The 25,863-nt window shown below is 35.4% G+C and overlaps 1 pseudogene across 1 annotated transcript in view; it reads left to right on the forward strand.

Moving 5' to 3' along the window:
- Positions 1–611: 611 nt before the first annotated feature.
- Positions 612–25,863, forward strand: part of LOC147509379 (DExH-box ATP-dependent RNA helicase DExH10-like) — a 60,749-nt pseudogene continuing 35,497 nt past the window's right edge. Inside the window, exon 1 of the transcript XR_015218481.1 lies at positions 612–677. The product of XR_015218481.1 is annotated as a DExH-box ATP-dependent RNA helicase DExH10-like (transcript). The remainder of the gene's footprint in view (positions 678–25,863) is intronic.

A 25,863-nucleotide genomic window follows, 5' to 3' on the forward strand; every position in this document is an offset into this window, starting at 1 on the left:
ATAGGGATTAGGATCGGGTTGGTCAGGACCGGGTTAGGGTCGTTAGGGCCAAATTCCCACCCCTAATGTCAATCCAACAGACTTTTGATCAATGAGCACTAACAACCGGCACCTACGGTCTCCAATAACCGAGGGCTACCTTCTCTATTTCCTCAACAGTTCCACACAACAACTGAGGCCTTGGCTGTTTCATCAAATTACAAACAACCATCTCCTCCAATGACGTCTCACCTAGACTTTTCCAGATTTCTCGTCAGCCCGTCATCTACAAAGACGCCCTAACACGAGAGAGGGCTATATAACGGACCTCTTACTCCAAGTCGATCATAACCAACCTGACTCGGCCAGTTGTCACTCAGGCAGGCATCACTATACTCAGGCACTCGTCACTTAGCAACATCTCGTGACATCATTATCTGTCAGTCTCATCATTGCTACCATTAGCATCAGGTCACAGACGGCGCCACTGTAGGACTCTTACCATCATTACACTCTTGCCATCATTACATCTTGACCTTATTCTTTTTATGGTCATCCCAAACAACCTATCCATACCATATGTTCACTTCTAATCTATAAAAACCACCCTCAATAACTACGTGTGGCTTGACTCCAGTTTGGTAAATTAATCCTAACATGAGCTACTAACTCTCAATTCACTACGGCACTGTTTGGCAGTGTGGACAAGGAGTCACTATCCATGAATAGGTGACGTGGTATACATGTTTTAGTTATCTAGTGTTTGGTTGGAAACAAACTTGAATACCATATATAATCTGGTGGATTGTGCGAACACAAAAGCGGGTATACGAGAATCAAAGGGGATAGGAGAGATACGGCTAATCTTGTTTCCCTAACTAGGAGAGAGAAACTAAAATAAAAAGAAACCGAAAAGATTTTTTGAAACCTTGCTCTAGTCATCTTCTCCAAGACTACCAACCGCTCATCTTTTACAACTCTATCCTCTCTCGTAAACTCTTTTTATTTCGTACCTATACTCTTTCTATTTCTCCATCTTTTCCTCTCTTTCTCTACATTTTGGGTTTCAAAGAAAAATGGTTTTTGCTTACACTAAATCATACATATTTAATTAGAAGTCCTGTTTTATCCGTTATCCATTTCTACAAGTTCAAGATATCAAGTTCAAACCGTGTGCTTGTTTGTTTCGGCCCCGGTTTAATGAATATTGGAATATTTCAAAATTGTGTGCATTATCAAAATCAAATTCGTTACTTTCGTGAGTTTATGTGCGGATCCCGTGAACATATCAACGGACATGCTTTTACTTCAATTTTGCTTGTTATTCAATGAAAGATAAAAAGGGTTCATGCTTAGGTTGAGTTTCTCGGGTAACTCAAATTGTGATAGAAATTGAGTTGTAGTTATCTCATTGTCGATCCACAGCAGATCTCACAACCCCTCGATCCGATTGGTCATATTTCGTTTCCTTGTTATAATCATCGAAGTTGTAGTTGTCGAAAATAAATTTACATGATAACTAGGCATATCTATCCTTGTAGTATTATGAGAAGACATAGCTAAAGAGAGAGTGGCCACTTTTCGCGGTACATTTTAAGGGCAAAACGAGCTAAAGCCATGTTTTTCAGTCTCTCTATCCATTCTCAGCAGAGTAGTTCAGAATTTACTTAAAAGGTTCATAAAGTTATGAGTGAAAATGTGAATTTAAAGAGAGATAGGTTGATTCGGTAGATTTTAGAGTCTTCTAAAACTTCTAGCAGTTAAAAAGAAACATACAACTATACAAGTGTGCTTTATCCTTTTCTTCTTGTCAGATGAGTCTTTGTTGTCCACAAGACAAGTGGGGCAAGCATAATGCCACATCTATAAATCTATTATACTTTAGGTTATGTGTGTTTTTTGTGGTTGGTGAACCAGCCAAGGAAATTAACAGAGAGAATGAGTCAGTAAACGTGGCATGTATGGAGGATCATGCCTGCTGATAAGTATACTATTTTACAAGATCCAATGGTCAACAATACACTATTTTCCTTCTTGATCTATTTATGAATTAGTTCCTTGACTAGGATTTTTTTTTGACTAACTTGCTTACTACTTTAGTTAGTTATTGATTATACTATAACTTATTGGTGGTTCGCTCATTTATCGGCGCATTGCACATTTTGTACTCAAATTGATTTTAGTTTATAGAGTTATGAATATGATAAATATTTCTTTCATTTAGAACAAATGGAAAATGAGATGAAGAATGTTCAAGTCCCTTCAATTTTGGATGTGATGATTATTGTTTTATGTAACTAGATGCAATTTTTTATTTATTTCCAATGTATTCCAATTGAGATTTATTAAGTGTCAGAGTATCATAACTTACAAATGTATGGATACAGGGAAAGTCATGTCAGATTCGGACGAAGAGGATATCATAATAGCAACCGGGGGGCTCTCGCCACATTCGATCTCAAGATTATCTATACCATATAAGTAAAACTTCTTTGTCATGATTCAGCACTTAGTGGTGCAGCATATGTGGAGGAAGTGCTTAATGGTCACGATAAGCGTTGCCAAGAGAACTTTCGCATGGAAAAACATGTCTTCTTGCGGTTATGTGATATTCTATATCTGAAAAGGTCTACTTACCGATTAATCGATGGGGTAAGGCTTGAGGAACAACTAGCAATGTTTATGCTTCTGATTGGTCATAACGAAAGGAATCGAATCATTCAAGAACGTTTTCAACATTCTGGAGAAACAGTTAGTCGCCACTTCAACAATGTTTTGGATGCAATTGTGGCATTATCTGGAGATTTTTTCCAACCTGCTGGGTCCAGTACGCCTCCTAAAATTCTTGAAGATGATAGATTTTATCCATATTTTAAGGTATTATTTATGTACGATTGTTTTATTATTTAAATTGGTCGAGTCTGAATACGGTCTAACAATAGCTCAAAAAAATTTCACTAGGATTGTGTTGGAGCCATTGATGGAACACATATCCCCGCATTGGTTGGTTCAAAGGAGAGAGGTCCTTTTATAAATAGGAAAGGCATTGTTACACAAAATGTTTTGGTGGCATGTTCATTTGACTTGCAGTTTCAGTATGTACTTGCTGGTTGGGAAGGTTCCGCCACAGATTCACGTATTTTGACTTCGGCATTAACAAGAGCAGACAAATTATATGTACCAGAAGGTATATTACACTTATATTTGTTTATCATTGAATCTGGATTTTCTTTCAAAGCTAACAAATAGTTTTTTTGCTTTCCTAATTAATGTAGGTAAATATTATGTTGTGGATGCCGGGTATGCCAATACACCAAGTTTTATTGCTCCATTTCGTGGCACTCGCTATCACTTGAAAGAATATGGTGTCTTGGAACCTACAAATAGCAAAGAATTGTTCAATCTGCGACATTCATCGTTGAGGAATGCTGTCGAGCGTATCATTGGTATCTTAAAGAAGCGTTTTCCTATTTTGACCCTTGCTCCTCCATATCCATTTGAAACACAAGTGAAGATAGTCATAGCATGTTGCATTCTACACAATCACATACGAAGAGAGAAAACGTATGATTTAATTTTTAACTTGGAAGATTTTGAAGGGCAACAAGAATCTGAAGTAGTGCATAACAATGGGGGTGTGGAAAATATTAGTAGAGAAAGAATCAGAAAATGGCAAAGATAGTTTAGAAAATCAATTGCTGATGCAATGTGGAGTGACTATGAAAGTTCAAAATGATGTAGTACTTACGGAGTTTTCTTTTACTTTATTTGTTTAATATATATGAAGAATGTAATAGCGATACTTATTTTGAATGACTTATATCGCCAAGTGCTTTTGTTTGTTTAGATTTATATTTATTTGGACTTTTCTTATCATATGCATTTCATTTCATATTTATTTGAAGTATATACGTAAAATGAAGAAAGAATAACTTACTGCTAATATGTTGTTCATGATAAACAAATTACAGTGTCTACCAAACACAGGACAAGTTAAAATCATGACAGAATAATTGAGGACCAAACAGCTTCCAGATTAATCATCTTTATGTAATACATCTGCAGAATTGGAACACCTAATTAGTGTTAGGCAATACAAAATCTTATGCGGCCAAATAGTGCCTACTATAGTACTATCTCCCAATATAGAGACTAACTAGCTTTTGAACCCGTCCTACGAACGGGTGCCTTTATATTAAATTATTCTACAAAAATATTAACAATTATATATATATACATAATTAGCTATGCATAGTTATGAGGTCGATATGAAAATTATATTAATCATTCATTCAAATTTCTTGCACCACTCTCTATAAAAAAGAAGCACCAAACTTTGATAAAACTCATCAACTTCTTTTTGTTGTTAGGTTTAATAATAGAAATTTGATTGAAGTTTTGTGAAAATGTCAAATGTGGCGAAAATAATATTGAAGCTACTTGAATAGCAAGACATTCCCAATTATAATAAAAAAAATTATGATAAACACTACTTAAAATACAAAACTATATTTGTCGAGATATTTATTCCCCCTACATATAATACAAACATGTTTTAGGGTTATTAGTTCAATGCATTTGCATCAAGCTTCTGATTTTCCATTAATTATTCTTTAAGGTTAGTTCAATGTAGTACGTCCCATCCAGTTTTCAATTTCTCATTAATTATTATTTGAGGTTAGTTCAATACAATAATTGCATCAAGTTTTCGATTTCTAGTTAATTATTATTTGAGGTTAGTTCAGTGCAATTGCATCCACTTTATGATTTCCCATTTGTTATTCATTAAGGTTAATTCAGTACAGTTGCATCTAGTTTTCGATGTTTCGTTAATTAGTCTTTGAGATTAGTTCACTGCATTTGCATCTAGGTTTCAATCTCCTCTTAATTTCTCTTTGAGGTTAGTTCAATATATCTGCATCCAGCTTCTGATTTCCCATTAATTATTTTTCTAGGTTAGTTCGATAGTTTACAATTTCTAGTTATTTATACTTTGAGGTCAGTGTGATACAGTTATATCCGGCTTTCAATTTCCAGTTAACTATTCTTTGAGGTTATTTCAATGCATTTGCATACAATTTTTAATTTCCCATTAGTTAATCTCTTATTTTAGTTTAATGCAGCTGCATCCAATTTCTTATTTTCAGTTAACTATTCTTTGAGGTTAGTTCAATGCAATTGCATCCAATTTTCGTTTTTATGTTAATTGTTCTTTGAGGTTAGTTCAATATTTTTGCATCAAGTTTTTGATCTTCCGTTATTTATTTTTTGAGGTTAGTTCACTGTAATTACACCAAATTTATAATTTCCTGTTAATTATTCATTTAGGTTAGTTCAGTGCAGTTTCATCCATTTTTCAATATTTTGTTAGTTAGTCTTTGAGATCAGTTCATTGCATTTGTATCCAATTTTCGATTTTCCGCTAATAACTCTTTAAGGTTAGTTCAATACATCTACATCTAGTTTCTGATTATTTATATTTTAAGGTTAGTTCGCTGCAATTACATCCGGTTTCTTATTTCCTGTTAAATATTCTTTGAGGTTATTTCAATGCATTTGCATTTAGTTAATGATTTCTCACAAATTATTCTATAAGGTTAGTTCAATACAGTTGCATTTGGTTTTTGATTTTTTGTTAATTATTTTTTGAGTTTAGTTCAATGTATTTATATCCAGTTTTCAGTTTCTCATTAGTTATTATTTGAGGTTTGTTTGATGTATTTGCATACTATTTCCAATTTCCCGTTAAATATTTTTTAAGGATTTGCATCCAATTTCTAATTTCCTGTTAGTTATTCTCTGACGTTAGTTTAATGCAATTGTATCCAGTTTCCGATTTCTGGTTAATTACTTTTTGAGTTTAGTTTATTTCATTTACATAAAGTTTTTAATTTTTCGTTAATTACTCTTTGAGCTCAGTTATGTATTTGAATTCAGTTTCCAATTTTCTTTTAATTATCTAATGTGGTGTGTAATACCAAATTCTACTGATCCATCTGTAGTGTCCTTGCAAACATGACATAAAAAATAAATTATGTTTGATTTATTATGTGGGATCATCGAAGATTATCCAGTTTCCGATTTCTCGTCAATTATTATTTAAATTATATGCATTACTCACTATGTAGAATCTTCAAAGATTATCTACGAATGGGTGTTGTTATATTAATTATTCTTAAAAATATTTGCAAATATGCATAACTATTATATATTAATATTATATTGATCACTCATCCAAATTTCTTATAATGTGAAAACCTCACTCTCTATTAAAAATTAAAAAAAACCCGCCTTTAATAAAACCCTTCAATTCAAAATAATAGAAGTTTGATTGAAGTTTTGTGAGATTGACTAATAAGGCGAAGTTCATATATATTGAAGCTACTTGAATAGTAAGGAGTTCTCAATCATACAGAAAGAAATAAGATAAACACTATTTTAAATGCAAAATTGTACTTATGGAGACATTCCCACAACATATAACTCAACTATGTTTTGAGGTTAGTTCAATGCATTTGCATATAATTTCTGATTTTCTGTTATTTATATTTTGAGGTTAGTTCAATGCAGTTGCATTCGATTTCCGATTTCTCGTTAATTATTTTTTGCGGTTAGTTCAATACATTTGCATCCAATTTCCAATTTCTTGTTAATTATTTCTTTGAGGTCAGTCCAATGCATTTGCATCCAGTTTCTAATTTTCTGTTAATTATTATGTGAGATTAGTTTAATGCATTTGCATCAATTTCCGATTTCCGATTTCCGATTTCTCGTTTATTATTTGATAAAGTTGCATTTGCATCTAGTTTTCGATTTCTCGTTCACTATTGTTTGAAGTTAGTTCAATGAATCTGCATCCAGTTTTCGATTTCCCGTTAATTATTTCTTGAGATTAGTTCAATGTATTTGCATCCAGTTTATTTTTTGAGATTAGTTCAGTGCAGTTGCATCTGGTTTCTGATTTCCCATTAATTAAGATTAGTTCCATGCATTTGTATCATGTTTCCAATTTACAATTAATTTTTCTTTGAGGTTAGTTCAATGGAGTTGCATCCAATTTTTGATTTCCCATTAATTAAATCTTTGAGGGTTAGTTTAATGTATTTTGCATCCAATTTTCGATTTCCCGACAATTATTTTTTTATGTTAGTTCGATGTATTTGCATCTAAATTTTGATTTCCTGTTAATTATTCTTTGAGGTTAGTTTAATAAAGTTGTATCCACATTCTGATTTTCTATTAATTACTTTTTAATATTAGTTTAATGCTTGCATTTGCATCCAGTTTCCGATTTCCCGTTAAATATTATTTGAGGTTAGTTCGATGCATTTACATCCAGTTTTTGGTTCCCCATTAATTGTTCTTTGACGTTAGTTTCATTTAGTATTATATATATTTTTAAATATTTGTCATTATTGTTTTGCCGTTATTTTTTTTTATTTTCTATTATATATTTTGTGATGTTATTTTTTGTATAATTTAATTTTCCACATGTAATTTGTTTTGGTTTGGTATATAATTTATTTAAGTCCAATGTCAACTTTAACTGAATCTCGTTATTCTACCAAATATATAATATTATAGAGTTGAAAAATTATATTATGGAGTTGAAAAATTATAAATTCATAAATTTAATTAGAATATGTCATAATTATTGTGGCCAGAATTGTGATTTTTGGAATCCTTAACTATGAATAAATGTCTAAATCCCACAGTGGATGGCGCATCAAATCGAAAGGGTTTTAGGAAAATCGTTTTCGGTAGAAACTATTGTTTTTAGCAATTTAGTTTTTTGTCTCATATTTTTTTTCCCGTAATTAGCTATATTGTTTAGGAAAAGTTGGAGACTTTGTGAAATTCTAGATAAGATCGTTTTTTCGTATTTAGCTATAGTGTTTAGAAAAAATTAGAGACTCTGTGAAACTCTAAATGGGATTGTTTCCTTATTTATATCATTTTTTTTATATAATTAGTAATATAGTTTAGAAAAAACTGAAGTCTCTCGAAAGTGCTCCAAAAAATAGATTAGTGAGGATATAGCTATAATATATATATATATATATATATATATATATATATATATATATATATATATATATATATATATATATATATATATATATATATATTATATATGTCGTAATTATTGTGGTCGGAATTATGATTTTTGGAATCCTTAACTATGAATAAATATCTAAATCACACAGTGGATGACACATCAAATCGAAAGGGTTTTAAGAAAATCATATTTAGTGGAAACTATTGTTTTTAGCAATTTAGTTTTTTGTCTCATATTTTTTTTTCGTAATTAGCTATATTGTTTAGGAAAAGTTGGAGACTCTGTGAAACTCTAGATGAGATTATTTTTTCGTAATTAGTTATAGTGTTTAGGAAAAGTTAGAGACTCTCTGAAACTTTAGATGAGATTGTTTTCTTATTTATATCATACTTTTTTATAAGTAGTAATAGAGTTTAGAAAAAACTGGAGTCCCTACGAGTGTTCCAAAAAATATATTGGTGAGGATATAACTATAATATATATCTAAGAAATTGGAATATGTCGTAATTATTGTGGTCGTAATTGTGATTTTTTGAATTCTTAACTGAATAAATGTCTAAATCACACAGTAGATGTGGATGACGCATCAAATCGAAAGGGTTTTAGGAAAATCGTTTTCGGTGAAAATTATTGTTTTTAGCAATTTAATTTTTTGTCTCCTATTTTTTTTCGTAATTAGCTATATTGTTTAGAAAAAGTTGGAGAGCGAGTCTATGAAACTCAAGATGGAATTGTTTCCTTATTTATATCATACTTTTTTATATTTAGTAATAGAGAGTCTCTATATAAGGATATAACTATAATATATATCTAAGGATAAAGATAAATATTTGTTTCCTATTTTATCTCCTACTTTTTATACGTGGACACTCCATAAACGCTTCCTCAATTGAAGAGGGTAGAGCTATAATATATGATAAGCACCCAAAACTGTATTATAAAAACCTGTAGAGACATAACATTTCGGTCAATTTTGTGCTTAATAATCATGAAATAATCGCATCTTCGTGTTTTTTGCAGGTTGGAGCAACTAATGTAAAATTATGATAAAGCCGATTTTAAGCACGGAATAGGGAGTATAATGATGTCTTCCGATCAAGCCCATGTGAAGCCCAACAAATCGGGACTAAAGCCCAAAGACTCAAATAGTACGTAATCCAAATAAGCGGGATTACGCCAAGACGTAAGCATCAAACTTCGAAGCTCATATCTCTTGAACCGGGACTCGAATGCGACGAGTGAGCTGCTCCGACGATCAGTCTTGATTAAACTCTGAATATAAGGGAAGTTGTAAAAATGTCAAAAGACCGGACTGCCATGGACATCGTGTGGGGCCCACTAGGGCCCATAAGATTTGATGAGTCATCATGCAAGTCAAGACAAAAGTGCAAATAATTGGTGCAAATTTGACACCTTGCATGAAGTTAATGAGTTGGTTGGATTTAGGTGATGATTATCTAAAAAAATGAAAGGTGTCAAATGGGGGTTAGTTGTGGATAAGTGAAAAATAAATGAGAGGAGAGTGTTTCACGTGGGAGAAGAGAAAAAGGCTTTCTTATGTAAAGGGGGGCTGATTTTGGGAGTTGGCAAGCTTTTACTTCTTTGACTTTTACTTTTCATTTACTTCTATGTCTTTAATTTTGGTTTTGGAGTTCTTAGTTTTTAGAGAAAAGCTTGTAACTTGTTAATGGGGAACTCTCTCTAGTTTTAATAAACTTTTTCTTCTTTTAGGTAAACAGGTGGTAGTTTTCTTGTTTCATTCTCTTTCTTTTTTTCATTTCACTTATCTTCTTGTAGTTTAATTCAATCCTAGGATCATGAGCTAAAACTCTCCCAAGGGGAGGGTTAATGATGCTCATGTGAGGATCATGCTACAAATTTAGGATTCAAAAATCACTACTTAAAAGACTTAGGTTCTATTTTTCATCCTGTCCCAAAATGACAGAGATTGACAATTATCTGATCAATTGTTGTAAAGTAGAACTAGGAGTTGGAATGATATTTCAGAGATGAAATATCATTTCAATTCTACATTCTAGCATGATATGTTTAGAGATAGGTATATTATGTTAGGGATTTGAGATGGTAGTGACCTGTTTCTGAAATAAACTTGTAGCTAGGCCTTGCATGAGTAGGATTAATCCTTCTATCTTTCTCTCTTTCATTTAACTATAAACAAATTTACAAAATTTAGATAACTTGTGTAAAAAAAATCTATCTATCAAATCCTTCTCACTTAGTTCTCCAAGGTGTAGATTTAGGTTTGTGATCATTTAAATTCTTGTCTTAGAAGTTGGAACTAAATCCCTACTCGAACTAGATTGACATTCTAAAAGAAAAACAAGTGAGTAAGGAAATATTGAGTTTTAGCACGTAGTAAGTCAACTTCTAAAAACACCGAAAAGTGCTAAGATCAAATGGCGCCATTTGCCATTCCTAAAACTCCAAGGACTGTGGTTGCAAACTGGAATTGCTCCAAGGGGAAACCCCCACGCCATCCTTTCATATATTTCTTTTTCTTACGTTTTCTTCTTTTTTTTTAAATTTCCGTGATTTTTGCTTTCATCGATAAACATTCGGTTTTGGTTGAACCGACAGTTCCAAATGCTAGGACACGGAAACTAGGCTACAACAATCACTAAGCTTTTCATCGTGAAACATTTGTCCGTTGTGCACGTTTCTTTTATTTGGTGGACTTCGGGAAGCTTTGCGGGTTCCAAATTTTAAATATTTTTGCATGCTTCACATGTATGTAGTTATTATGTTGTAGTTAATGGACTATATTTTTGCGATTAGGTTAGTAATATGCATGAATCATGTGACTACCTTTGTAAAATATATATATGCGTTAATCGGTCATGATTTACATATTAATGTATATATACATAAAAATAGAACTGTTCGCATGATGGTTATATATATATATATATCTAAGTCACATGTTTAGCATATATATTCTCGAGTGAGTGATTATTTGCATGTTAGAATCTATAACTTAGGAGTTATACATAGTAATTAGGATGTGTTTTGGTATTTTGGCCATAACTTTTGGTTCTCTGAATCACGCGCGGTGAGCTCAATTCGAAAGATCTCGACGGGCCAAGATTGTCTCCACCGAAGTTTGCTTTCGGTGGAGGTCATTTTCGAGGTCAAAATCAACTGTTTTCCCTCCAAAAAATCATCATTTTAGAAAATGGTGTTGTTTAATAAGTCGATTTTGTCATGAAAGAGGAGAACATTCCAACGAGGGTTAAAATCTGAGTTGGGTAAGTTGTTTCTAAACCACCCTAAGGGTGAAGCTGCTCTCTATATGACATTTGCAATCTCAATGAGTATTGATTTAAATCGAATTATTATGCAATACAAAAGTCGATTTTAGTCTAGGTAGAATACGCTGTTTTAGTTTACGTTTTCACATTTTAGTATATATATGCGCATTTATAATATTTTCACATGCTACCATATCTAAATAACATTATGAGTAATTCAAATTTGCCTCAGAATCGTAGATATAAGACTACCTTAATATCGATTTACAAATTAGCGCATATATAATTATCGATGTATATTTGCCTCAGACGTATGGAAATAGTTATCGATGATACAACCTTGCCTATTATTATAGCTATAATGTATGAGTAGAGTATCTTCCCATGCTACTCGCATCTAGTATAGTATGAGTAGATCGTATTTGTATGTTTGTATTTTCACCCTTGCATAAATCGTAAAAAAAAAAAAAAAAAAAAAAAAAAAAAAAAAAAAAAAAATAAATAAAAAAAAATAAAAAAAAAAAAAAAAAATAACTTGCATAAAAAAAAAAAAAAAAAAATAAAAAAAAAAAAAAAAAAAAAAAAAAAAAAAAAAAACGACCTTGCATAAATTTTAATTCCATAACTCTTAATCATATTCCAACGGTGTCTAGGAAACTTGACAGATTGAGGTTACTTAATTAGAACCGCGGTTAGCACGGAAAGCCTCCCCTCATATCTCTCTTGTGACCTGGCTGTTGGTTTATGTACACGTATTCCTAGTTTCACTGCTACGTTAGCAGCAAATTAGGCCTACGTTGTTCAACTTTAATGATTGAACATAATTATAAAATTCAAGTAATAATAAATTCCTTCACAATTAGATCTAAGTTTATGCTTGCATGAGATTAAGGTCCGGTTCTATTAAAGAATTTGAACATACTTATCGTAGGAGAAAATACGATAAGCCAAGCGTAAGTTATCACCTCCACAAAGTTCTTCATCTATTAATCAACAAGATTCCTTGTCACATTTTCCGCCATTCATTATGGTCGACGAAAATCCAAAGAACCGGAGAAGCCCCCTTTCGACTTCTATACGCCTCTTTACAGAAGGACCTTCTTCCGTGATCAAACTTGAAGACATTGTCGGTGATTTTCGAATTCGCCAAACGTTTTTAGTTTGTTACCTATGTATCATGGTTTGGATCATGAAAACCGCGTATAATCATCTTCGTGAGGCTACAACAAGTAGCCACAACATTTCACCATCCACCGCCTCTAAGGAACAACTCTTGCTTCGGTTTGTTTCCATTCACTTTAGCGGATAAAGCGTCAATTTGGCTAGCGGGACAACAACCACAATCCATAGACACATGGAATAAACTTGTTCAAGCTTTCATGCTTCAATTTTACACTCGTAAGAAAACTACCGAAATGCTTCGTAAAAATTCAATTCTTTTCGTCAAAATCCTCATGAATCCTTTTACGGAAGCATGGAGTAAACATCGATCTTCTTTTAGAATGTCCTCATCACCAACTAGACAAAGCCGCCCTTGTTCGTTCATTCTTTAATGGACTTTTCGATCATCAAAAGAAACTCTTGATATAATGAACGGCGGTTGCTTCATGGACAAAGGAGCTACCAAGATATACTTTTCTTGACAAACAAGCTTAAAAAAAGGTACACATGGGGTAACACTCGATTCTTCTAGGTCATCTAAGGATAATGTTACAAAAGCTACGCCTATTTTGAGGTAAAACCCGATCCCGAGTTGAAAAAACTGATAGAAACCCTCACTAAAAAAGTAGATGCTCTTGTAGTTCAAGTAAACGATCAACTTCCACAACAGGCCATGAACGTTAACACTTCCCCATGTGCTCTATGTCTTAGTACAGACCATCTTGATGCTTATTGTCCCTTGTTACATGCTACCCCTACCCAGACACCGGAGGAGGCATGTGCATTCAACATTCCTAATGCACCATGGAGACAACATCCTAATTTCGGCCTTTAATAACCGAATAACCAACAAATGGCTCCTCCAGGTTTCGCAAACCCACCTGTTCGACCAATCAACAATTTTATTCCATACCGCCAAGGAAATAATCAGCAATACCAACAAAGTCAAAATCAATTTCAAAGTAATTCAAATGCTAACTATCAAAACAACCGCAGCCTTGTTCCAGCTAATCCAAATTCTGGCTATAATCAACAACTTCTCAAAGAATAATCGTGGAACTAGTAACTGTTGCACAACCAATGCCTCCTCAAGCATCGATAGGACAAGTGAGATGTTCTTCGCTTACATGAACCAACAATCACAAATACTAACGTCTATCCAACAATCAATTCAACAATTAGCGCAAGACAAGAGCCAGAAAGGCGTGTTTCCTGGCCAAGCAGTTCCGAACCCTAAGCCAGCAAACACTGCCTTTGAACTCACCAATATACCTTGTACAAGTACTCCAACCCAAGGTGAGGTGAATGCAATCACTACTCTTCGATCTGGAAAAACCGTTGATAATCAAATCCGTATGCCAGATGATAAAACAAACGATACTCGAGGTTCCAAGGAATCTGTTTCAGATAATGAACCTAAAATGGAAACACCAAGTTCAACAACATCACAATCTAAAACTTTGGGAAACGAACAAGTGGACCCTTATGCCAAATTCCGCCCTAAGGCACCATTTCCTGCCCGTTTGGCAAAGAATAAACCGGATGAAAACTTTGATGAAATTAGGGAAACCTTTAAAAATTTGACAATAAACTTACCTTTTCTCGATGCCCTAAAGCAATTACCAAAACATGCAAAATTTTTGAAAGACATGTGCACCACAAAAAGAAGAACAAATGTGCCTCAACAGGCTTTCCTTACTGAACAGTTTCCTTCCATCACTGAATACAATGGTATAGTAAAATACAAGGACCCCGGTAGACCAACAGTTCCATGCACATTAGGTGATAAATATACGGCTACGGCATTACTAGACCTAGGAGCTAGTGTGAACTTACTTCCTTATTACTTATTCAAACAACTAGGGTCTACATGAGCTTAAACCTACCACGATGACTTTACAATTAGCCGATCGATCCATTAAGCATCCTAAAAGGCATTGTGGAAAATGTCCTTGTAAAAGTCCAAGATTTTTTTTTATCCCGTAGATTTTGTCATTTTGGATACGAAGTTGCCCGTGACTCCATTCCTATCATATTAGGGCGCCCATTCCTCGCAGAATCGCTAATGCGCCATAAACCGTAGGGATGGGTCCATGACCATGTCCTTCGAAATCTTTCGTCGAGGTTAATGTGTTTAAGTTGATGAAACAAATTCCGAGAGAATGATATTGATGGTGAGATTAACATGATTGACACCCTCGCACAAGAATATTTCACAAACTCTTTTCCGAAGATGAAGTACACCAATTCCATTCTTTTGGCGTTTGAATTTGATGTTGATGATTATTCAAAGGAGGTACATGAGTTTTTAGAATCAATACCACAAATTGACTCTACTACCATCCTATCGTTTACTTGGACCTAACATAAATCTGTTTTCTCCGTGGAAGACGACTTTCCTCAAGAATCTTTAATACCCACTCCTCCCACCCCTCGACTTAAAGCCTATTCCTTCCGGACTTAAAATACGCATAATTAGATCCAGATGGTAGTCACCCAATTATCATATCATCACAATTGATCACGATCGATCGGGAATCACGGTTAATTAAGGTCATTCAAGAACACCGCTCGCTATTGGATGGTCTCGATGACATTAAAGGCATTGACCCCTCTTGTGTGCACTCATCGTGATACATCTTGAAGACAATGCCAAGACATCACGTGAACCGCAACGCCGCCTAAATCCAACCATGAAGGATGTAGTACGGGAAGAAATTTTAAGGTTACTTTGATGTAGGTATTATTTACCCCATCTCGATAGTGTTTGGGTAAGTCCAGTCCATGTTGTTCCCAAGAAGTCCGGAATTACAGTTGCCAGCGAAATGATAAAGATGAATGCATATCCGCCGCGATTCCGGTTGAAGTGGCGAATATGCATTGACTATCGAAAAACTTAATGCATCCACCGTGAAAGATCATTTTCCACTCCCATTCATTGATCGATGCTTGAACGGTTAGCTGGTCATGCATTTTATCGTTTTTTTGATGGCTTTTCGTGATATTTTCAAATCGCCATAGATCCCTGCCGACCAAGAAAAACAACGCTCACCGCCCTTTGGTACTTTTGCATATAAACGAATGCCATTTGGCCTTTGCAATGCACCCGTACATTCCAACGCCAGATGCTTCATATCTTGAAATGATATGGTTGAACGCTTTATGGAAGTCTTCATGGACGATTTCTCATTATATGGTAATTCTTTTGATAACCGTTTATCAAATCTTGAAAAGGTTTTAGTACGCGTTGTGAAGAGAAAAATCTCGCTCTTAATTGGGAAAAATGCCATTTTATGGTTACAAAAGGAATAGTACTAGGTCACATTGTTTCAAGGACGGAATCAAGTCGATAAAGCAAAGATTGAAAAAATTGCTTCCTTGCCTATACCAACTTCAGTTCGGGAAATACGTGCATTTTAGGACACGCAGGTTCTATAGGAGATTTATTCAAGATTTTCAAAGGTTGCCCGACCTTTAACAAATCTCCTACTTAAAGATGCCGATTTGATTTCACTTTCGATTGCAAACAAGCTTTTGAGACTTTAAAGTACCGACTACAGCTCGGATAATTCAACCACCGATTGGTCTAAACCTTTTGAATTAATGTGTGACGCGAAAGTGACTACGCTTATTGAGCCGCCTTTAGGGCAACGCCGAGAGAACAAGCCAATTGTCATTTACTATGCTAGTAAAACTCTTAATGACGCCAACGAACTATACCACCACCGAAAAAGAATTTCTAGCAAAGATGGTATATGCCCCGGATAAGTTTCGCCCTTACCTAGTTGGTTCTTCTACAATAGTCTACTAGCGACCATGCGTACACAAGCATCTATTAGCAAAGAAAGATGCCAACAGAGGTTGATCCGATGGATCCTCCTTTGCAAGAGTTTACTCTAGAGATTCGAGATAAAAAGGTTGCGCAGAACGTGGTAGCGCACCATTTATCACGCACTCGTTAATGATGTCAATAATGAACCCGAACCAATGCGCATTCATTTCGGATGAACATTTGTATTCCATTTTTCATCTCCTTGGTATATCGATATAGTAAACTACCTAGTTACCGAGGAGGTCCCTTCATCTTGGACTCGAACGGACCGAAAAGAAGTTCTTATCCATCGCGGAAATTTTATTTTTGGGATGATCCCTACCTCTTTAAATATTGTTCGATTAACCGATACGCCGTTGCATTCCCGACTGGGAACATAATGACGTGTTATCCTTTTGCCATGAACAATCTTGTGGTGGTCATTTCAGTGGTAAGAAAACTGCAGCCAAGGTCCTACAATGTGGATTTTATTGGCCAACGCTGTTTAAAGATGCACATGAGCATTGCAAAGCATGCAACATTTGTCCAGAGCTAGGACGCATTACTCAACGCAATATGATGCCCTTAAATCCAATTTTAATTGTAGAAATTTTTGATGTATGGGGGATCGACTTTATGGGTCCTTTTCCAAATAGTCATGGTTTCCTATACATACTAGTAGCTGTTGACTATGTGTCAAAATGGATTGAAGCGTTGGCATGTCGCGGTGAATGATCATAAAACGGTCGTATTTTTCATAAAGGAACATATTTTCTCTCGATTTGGCGTTCCCAAAGCTATAATTAGTGATGGGGGAAAACACTTCTGTAATAAAATTTTTGAATCATTAGTAAAAAAATATGGAGTTACTCACAAAGTGGCAACTCCGTATCATCCTCAAACCAGTGGCCAAGTAGAAGTCTCTAATAGAGAGATTAAATCAATTTTAGAAAAGACAGTTAATCCATCAAGAAAAGACTGGTCTCTTCGATTATCTGATGCCTTGTGGGCATATAGAACAGCTTTTAAGACACCTATAGGCATGTCCCCTTACCGCCTCGTTTTTGGTAAACCTTGTCATCTTCCAGTTGAACTCGAAAGCATCGCGGCTCTATGGGCTATCAAAAGCCTAAAATTATAATACCGATGCGGCAAAGTAGAAGTTTAAAATTGCAGTTAAATGAGCTTGAAGAGATTCGGAGTGATGCATATGATCTCTCGAAATCTTATAAAGCCAACATGAAAAGAGTGCATGATAAGCACATATTAAGAAAAGAATTCAAAATTGGTCAAAAAGTTTTGTTGTACAACTCGAGATTACACATTTTTCCAGGAAAACTAAAAACTCGATGGTCTGGTCCTTTCACCGTCTCTGCTGTCAACCCTTATGGGGCTATCTCTTTGAAAAATGAAAACGATGACAGCGAATTTCAAGTAAATGGCCAACGCCTTAAACATTATCATGAGTTGCGTTCTCCAGATGTCGAAAAGACTCTTCTCAAAGATCCAGTCTATAAAGACTAAAGATTCATTGGGCATTTCTTTTCCGTGTGTTTAAAACAAGGAAAGTACACCATTAGGGTAGCCGGGCCCTCTTCTATTTTTTTTCTAAAACTCATAGAGTGTGTGGTTGCAAGCCGGAACCTTAGTCCACAAAACTCTATTTTAACCGAGTATAAATGTCTTCTCGTTCATCGAAAGCAAACGTACTTTATGGTAAACAATGGGTACCAAAAATTTCCCCACCTTCCTTCTTTTCCCTTTTCTATTCTCTTCCTCGCGAACTCCAGCTCATCATTTGGTGTAAATCATCCATCCATCTCGAATAGGTAATGGTCGCAAAGATTTACTTTTTGCTCAAAGTTTAATGCGGCGAAGGATGGGGTGGTGTATGAATTGTCAAACACCTTTCTCGTTCGTGTCTTGATTTACTATCCGATATGAGCCGGTATAAGGTATATTATTGTCCGACACCAGCTCAGCCAGGATAAACTTCGCCGTCGTCTCCGCTGTTCCCATTGTGGTGGGATTCGCCTTGAGGATCGGACGTTAAAAGACTCACATTCGCCTTCGACGTTAAAAGACTCACATTCGCCTTGAGGATCGACGTTAAAAGACTCACATTCGCCTTGAGGATCCGGACGTTAAAAGACTCCACATGTATATATCGTGTATTTTATTTTCACCCTTGCATTGTGCACAAAGAGAGTCGCGGATGAACAAAGATCGGATAGTCCCATCGCTCGCGACAGCAATGGATTTCACCGTGCCAACCCCCGCTCAGTTTTCTATGTGACTGTTTCGGGCGGTTTGAGGCTATACCATATGTACTAAGGGTAATATTATTATTAGACCATTGCACATTGGTCGGATGGTACCGGCCCCCGAACCCTAGGCCCCAAAACATAAAGGTTAAGCCACGATTTGGATTGGGTTAAGCCCCTGCGAGCCGACATGAAAGCTTTGCCCCGATTTTATTGTAATGATTTTCTTCTTGTAGTCCGGTGTTGTTGTCACGCGTTCTTTTGTATAATGACACATATATCTTCCCTTGTACATTGCCACGTTCATCTCCACTTGTACATTTTAATATAAAAAAAAAAAAAAAAAAAAAAAAAAAAAAAAAAAACATTCTTCATATTCCAGTGGATGGCATTTTTAATGCCGATCATTTTAGCATTCGATTCGTTTAATTTGGAATTGAAATGAATTGAAATGAATCGAAATTCCGTGTTTGAAATTTTGGGACATAAGGGAAATTTCCGGAATTCATTTGGGCTTGGACCAAAAATTAGAACCGACCCAAATCACGTGTCTGGTCACAAAACCCAAATATTATCTCCATCATAATTATTACAAGGCACATAACGGTCAGATATCCACATAACGGTCAGATATCCACAAACGGTCAGATATCCAAAACGGTCAGATTTTTGCCTATAAATTCCGACACTCCTCATCACCCTTCCCTCACCTCATTCTCTCACTATCCAAAGCTTAATCTTCACATATTATCTTTTCATTCAAAACAATGGATCCGATCGAGCGATTGAAAAGGAGCAACGTGAATGGGTCTGTCACAAAGATTCGCGGATAAAAGATTTGTCATTATTCTACGTCGATCATGCATAACTTCATCCGAATATCTAGATCTATGTAACCTCAATATCTCTTCCCTTTGTCGCTTTGTATATTACTATGGTGTGTTAAATAATTCTCAACCATTTATACGGGTTACGATTAAATGGAGGAGCATCTTTTTAATAAATTGTGTATATTAGTTGTATTTTTACCTTATCATAAACATAAAATAGTTATCAAAACCATAACAAATAAGAAAAATCAATAACGTAATAAAATAAATCAAACTCAACTTATTGTTTTCAGAGAAGATCGCAAGACGCTACACGGTATGCCTAACACTTCTCACGCGACGCAGCTCAATTATTCTATCCATCTTCTATTATTGAGGTATGATCATAAATTTTGAAATTACGTGTAGGTCTAACTGCCTCGCGGAAACTTTCCTTTTTCTCTATCATTTTAAGACCTCATTAATTGTTTTGGACACCGACATGAAAAAGACATACTATGGATACCATAGTTGCGTACATAATTAGGGATACCAACATCACATGTTTCACTTGTAAGTTGAGATCTAGATGCACTTGGCATCCTAATTGCACAGGTTCCTATATTTGCTATAAATCTCTTTCCTTTCAGCCATTCTCATTTCACAATTTTTACACTATCCTTCCATCAATTATCTTTCCAAATGGATCAACCAAGAAAGATAGTACCCGAGAAGAACTACCTGAAAATTTTTGATGATGGCCGATTTTCTCCTTTTTATGACACAGAAATTGTACGTCGAGGATGGATGCCTCTTCTATATAATGCAGAAGCAGCCTATTCCAGAGATTTGGTCTTGATGTTCTACCAATTTAGCGGAACTGAAAATGGAAAATTCTGTTTCCATGCCTATGGACAACGTTTTGAATTAACTAAGGAAGTTATCTCCGACATACTTCAAATTCCAATGAATGACTCGGGGTTCGATCTTTCAGAATCCCCTTTTAATTCCGTCAAAAAGTTACTACGGGCCACCGTATCTCATGGCATAAGTCGGAAATAAAAATCACGTTGTTCTTCAACGCCTTTGAAACAAAATCAACGAAGCCGCGGCTCCACCGGTTGGGACACAATGTGGTGGGTACGCCACACCAATCTGAAGTCACCAAGCCTCAATTACACCTACTTTGGATTATGCAAAATCAAAGAGATGATTTTTGTATAATCCAACACCTCCGAACGCAATCACCGTAAGAACAAAAGGTTAGCACCTCTCGCCTACTTTAGTCACGAAAATTATGATGCGTTGGGGGTTATCCGGCAGATTTCTCCGAAATACCTCTTCAAAGAGCATTTGTTACTATACTTCACAAAGACGCGGTCGGTGGTTCTTGGACGGATACTCGCGGAGATGAAATAGATGGCCAAAACTCAAACTCTGCACATTTCTTTGATGAAAGTGCCATGCAGAACATTTTTAATCCCATGGAAGGTATTCAATTTCTTCATCAAGGAATGAGGGAACTCCACGCACGTCAGGAAATCATCATCAAAAGTCTTATGGATTTCCAAGAACGTCAAGCGATGCATGATGCTGATCAAGAGGCACTATTGGAAACTCACTCTACCATTAGAAAATCACACTCTTTTAATAGAGAATCAAACTACGATCTCTGGCAACCAGGGGAACCTTCAAATCCAGCTTAGCCAACAAATTAATGACCTGAACAGTGTTGTCCACAATATGCATTCCTATCACCATCCTTATCATCATTCTCAACCATAAAAAAAAAGGGGGTTGCGTTATGTTTTTACAAAACTCAACTTTCCCAAAAAAAAGAATTATTATTATTAAGTATTTCATCGTGTGATCCTTTAATTACAATTTTTGTTATCTTTGTATCTTCTTTTGTAAGGAATGCCTACTAGGAATGTCATATTTCAAGTTGTGATAATAACAATTTTAACGTGTTCTTTTAAACTTGATTACAGGAGGTTTTATCTTCTTGCATACTCATTCCTCCATCCAGTCAAAATTCTCTTGGACATATTTCTTCTCATATCTTTCCCCATCACTCCATTCCATCAAACATGGCATCTTCATCAAACGTAGCATCTTCATCAAACAGGACACCTCCGAAACTCATCCCTGAGCAATCATTTCAGGCCATGATGGATTCCAATACTTATGGATTTTATTTCCGTGATTGCATTACTAACATCGGGTGGTCTTCCCTTGTTATTTGCCCTGACCAAACTTATTCTCCAAGTTTGGCGGCCTACTTTTATGCTAATATGGAAGATACACCAGCATTCAACGCTGCTCATGGCTTTTTCTTAGACGGATTCACAATCAAAGTTGGTGGCACAAACCATGTCTTTTCAGAGGCAACACTTGCCCTGACCTTAGATCTTCCATATCACGAGCCGGCAACAACATGGCCATACATTTATCACAACTCTACTCGTTCCTTTTCATGGCCTGCTTTTCGCGCAGCATATGGTGACGGTCTGGAAATTAAAGATGAAGGAACTAAACTTGGCAGATGGCCAGACATCACCATTCCCTTAGCCAGCATGACCATGAACATGGGAAATGCGATGTTGTTTGTCCTTCTTAACATCATGGGAGATTGGCATTTTTCTCGCCAATGATGCCGCATGTGTAGTATTCAACGCGCTTTGCTCGAGGTCATACATTCTTTGATATCTTAAACTGTGTTATCTCCAATTTGAAACGAGCTCAGACTTTTCGGATCGAGATATACTTTTACCCCAGAATCGCTTTGTTAATTATGAAGACACATTTCCCACAGTTTTCAGCTACTTTTCATGATAGGTCAAAGTAGATTCTATGTGCCCAAAAAACAAGATAATTCGCTCATTAAGGTTTAGGCAATGGAAACGCCCCGCACGATATCACTTGAGACATGTTCGTTGTTATCCAAGCGATGATAAGATGATGAAACATTTGAACGAACCGTGAACAAGAATGGGCCACCATTTGGGAATACGTTATCTTTTGGGCCGATACTAAGGAAATGCATTTCAATCGAAGAAGAGGCGGACCTTCACCACATCCCGGATGGTAAACTTGAATAGGAATTGTACATATATCTAGCGTATATAATTGTATATAGTGTGCTCTTGTTTTTCTTTGTTTTTTCAGATAATATATTATGTTACCACAACTTTCGTTCCGGCAATCCAGCTCTAATTTTGTTTCACGGTTATCGGGTAATTCCTTTCTTTATCTATTTCTATTTCGAAGACTAATCATCACTGTTTGGGAGTGATATATATATATATAATGTTAAGCAACTTGTAGTACGTATATAGTTTCTATTTTCTTGTTAGTAAATGTAATTAGTGACAAGGTCTTGTTTCTTTTCAATGATGAAAATTATCTAGAAGTCTCACATTAGCATTGAATGATGATTCGCTTTTAAGAAACTTAAGCTAATACGTGCGACGCTAATAGTTTTACATCTTTTCATGAGTATTCATGTAATCGAGTATCATTGATTGTACATGACGGTAAGTTTCGGAACCCACGGTTAGTCTACTTAAACTATCAATCCTGTGAGAATCTAACCAAAAGCCTCGATATGAGTGATTTGTGAGTAATGACATGAGGAGTAGTTTTTCGAATAGAGAAAATCACACATCGACTTACTTGATCACCATCGAACCTAGCGAGAATTTAGGCATTCTTTGGATCGACATAGCTATAAATTATTACTGTTACAAATTTTACCGCTAGTCACCCAATTGAACCTTTCATCAAACCTTTCACTTTCACCAAAAATTCCTTACCCATATATTAACCCCAAATAAAAGAACCTACCTAAGAGATGAGTATGAGAAATAGGGATCTAAATGTAGAAAAATAAAAAGAAGACTTGTTCCAAATAAAAGTTAGTTACCTGCTTCAAAAATAAAAATAAAAATAAATAAATAAACAGAATCATGTTTCTTAAGCCTTAAAAAAAAAAAAAAAAAAAAAAAAAAAGAGCAAGGTAGGAAAACTCGTGTAGGAGCAGAAAAGAAAACAAGGATTTCTCGAGTGTAAATATCTTGAAGACCTTATTCTCTCATACTTATCATTTTTGATCTTCCACTTCCATTTCTTTCTACACTATCACCTAAGCCCCATAATACCTAATAAAGACCCCTAGCTCAATTAGGAGTAGGATGGTGTGATAATAAGTAGTAGATGTGATTGATCGACCTCGGCTCCCGGACCGTCATCGAAGTATGCGAGGAAAAGTGTGCCCTGCGCATTAATCGGAGTTAACAAAACCCGAGTGGGAAAATTATGAGTTTAATTTGTGTTTCTACACATACATGTGAGAACCCATTTAGGTACACTCTCCAAAGGATCCGTAAATAGCCCCGTTTGTGCAATTCAATGTAAATTCACTGTATGCATGCTCATATGTAGATGTTTTACTTATTGTATGTATATTAACTTGAGTTTTCAAAGAATTAATCCTCGTTCCCCGCTAAAGAGATGTATAGATATCCGAGATTAATTTAGGAAACAAGCTTTTGTTCTTGAAGTCGCCAGTATAAATGAAGTTTGTGAGTATCTTCTCCGAAAACTCTCACGAGGTTATAACTCGTCCACTAGGGAATTCCTAGTGGTTTAAGGCCTTGTTGCATATGGTCAATGCAACCGCGACTCGCTAAATCCGGGACTTAGCTTAGAATGCACAGATTTTGGCAACTTATCTGTTTTAATGTCTCTTCTTTGCTCGAGGACAAGCAAAATGCTGTTTGGGAGTGGTGTGATAAGCACCCAAAACTGTATTATAAAACCGTAGAGACATAACATTTCGGTCAATTTTGTGCTTAATAATCATGAAATAATCGCATCTTCGTTTTTTGCGGGTTTGAGCAACTAATGTAAAAATTATGATAAAGCCAAGATTTAAGCGGAATAGGGAGTATCGCATGTCTTCCGATCAAGCCCATGTGAAGCCCAACAAATCGGGACTAAAGCCCAAAGACTCAAATAGTACGTAATCCGGTCCGAAACGGGATTACGCAAGCACGTGAAGCATCAAACTTCGAAGCTCATATCTCTTGAACCGGGACTAATGCGACGAGTGAGCTGCTCGGACGACGATCAGTCTGACGAACTCTACGAATAGGCGGGAAGTTGTAAAATGTCAAAAGACCGGACTGCCATCGACATCAGACGCGTGGGCCCACTAGGCGGGCCCATAAGATTTGATGAGTCATCATGCAAGTCAAGACAAAAGTGCAAATAATTGGTGCAAATTTGACACCTTGCATGAAGTTAATGAGTTGGTTGGATTTAGGTGATGATTATAAAAAAAATGAAAGGTGTCAAATGGGGGTTAGTTGTGGATAAGTGAAAAATAAATGAGAGGAGAGTGTTTCACGTGGGAGAAGAGAAAAAGGCTTTCTTATGTAAAGGGGGGCTGATTTTGGGAGTTGGCAAGCTTTTACTTCTTTGACTTTTACTTTTCATTTACTTCTATGTCTTTAATTTTGGTTTTGGAGTTCTTAGTTTTAGAGAAAAGCTTGTAACTTGTTAATGGGGAACTCTCTCTAGTTTTAATAAACTTTTCTTCTTTTTAGGTAAACAGTGGTAGTTTTTCTTGTTTCATTCTCTTTCTTTTTTTCATTTCACTTATCTTCTTGTAGTTTAATTCAATCCTAGGATCATGAGCTAAAACTCTCCCAAGGGGAGGGTTAATGATGCTCATGTGAGGATCATGCTACAAATTTAGGATTCAAAAATCACTACTTAAAAGACTTAGGTTCTATTTTTCATCCGGGTCCCAAAATGACAGAGATTGACAATTATCTGATCAATTGTTGTAAAGTAGAACTAGGAGTTGGAATGATATTTCAGAGATGAAATATCATTTCAATTCTACATTCTAGCATGATATGTTTAGAGATAGGTATATTATGTTAGGGATTTGAGATGGTAGTGACCTGTTTCTGAAATAAACTTGTAGCTAGGCCTTGCATGAGTAGGATTAATCCTTCCCTATCTTTCTCTCTCTTTCATTTAACTATAAACAAATTTACAAAATTTAGATAACTTGTGTAAAAAAAATCTATCTATCAAATCCTTCTCACTTAGTTCTCCAAGGTGTAGATTTCAGTTGTGATCATTTAAATTCTTGTCTTAGAAGTTGGAACGAAATCCCTACTCGAACTAGATTGACATTCTAAAAGAAAAACAGTGAGTAAGGAAATATTGAGTTTTAGCACGTAGTAAGTCAACTTCTAAAAACACTGAAAAGTGCTAAGATCAATATATACTAGATTTTGGACCCGGGCATACGCTCGGGATCTATTAAATATTTGTGTGCTTAAAAGGCTTTACAAAATGTCACATACAAATTTTCGAATCAGAATATATTTTTATTGAAAATAAACCAAAATACGTTAATGAGCAGCGATTATGGTGCATAAGTACTTGGGAACTAAGGGATCAAATTGAGATAACATCTTCACTTTGTGGTTTA

The sequence above is a fragment of the Coptis chinensis genome, chromosome 3, assembly GCF_015680905.1.
Source record: "Coptis chinensis isolate HL-2020 chromosome 3, ASM1568090v1, whole genome shotgun sequence".
Classification (NCBI taxonomy): Eukaryota; Viridiplantae; Streptophyta; class Magnoliopsida; order Ranunculales; family Ranunculaceae; genus Coptis; species Coptis chinensis.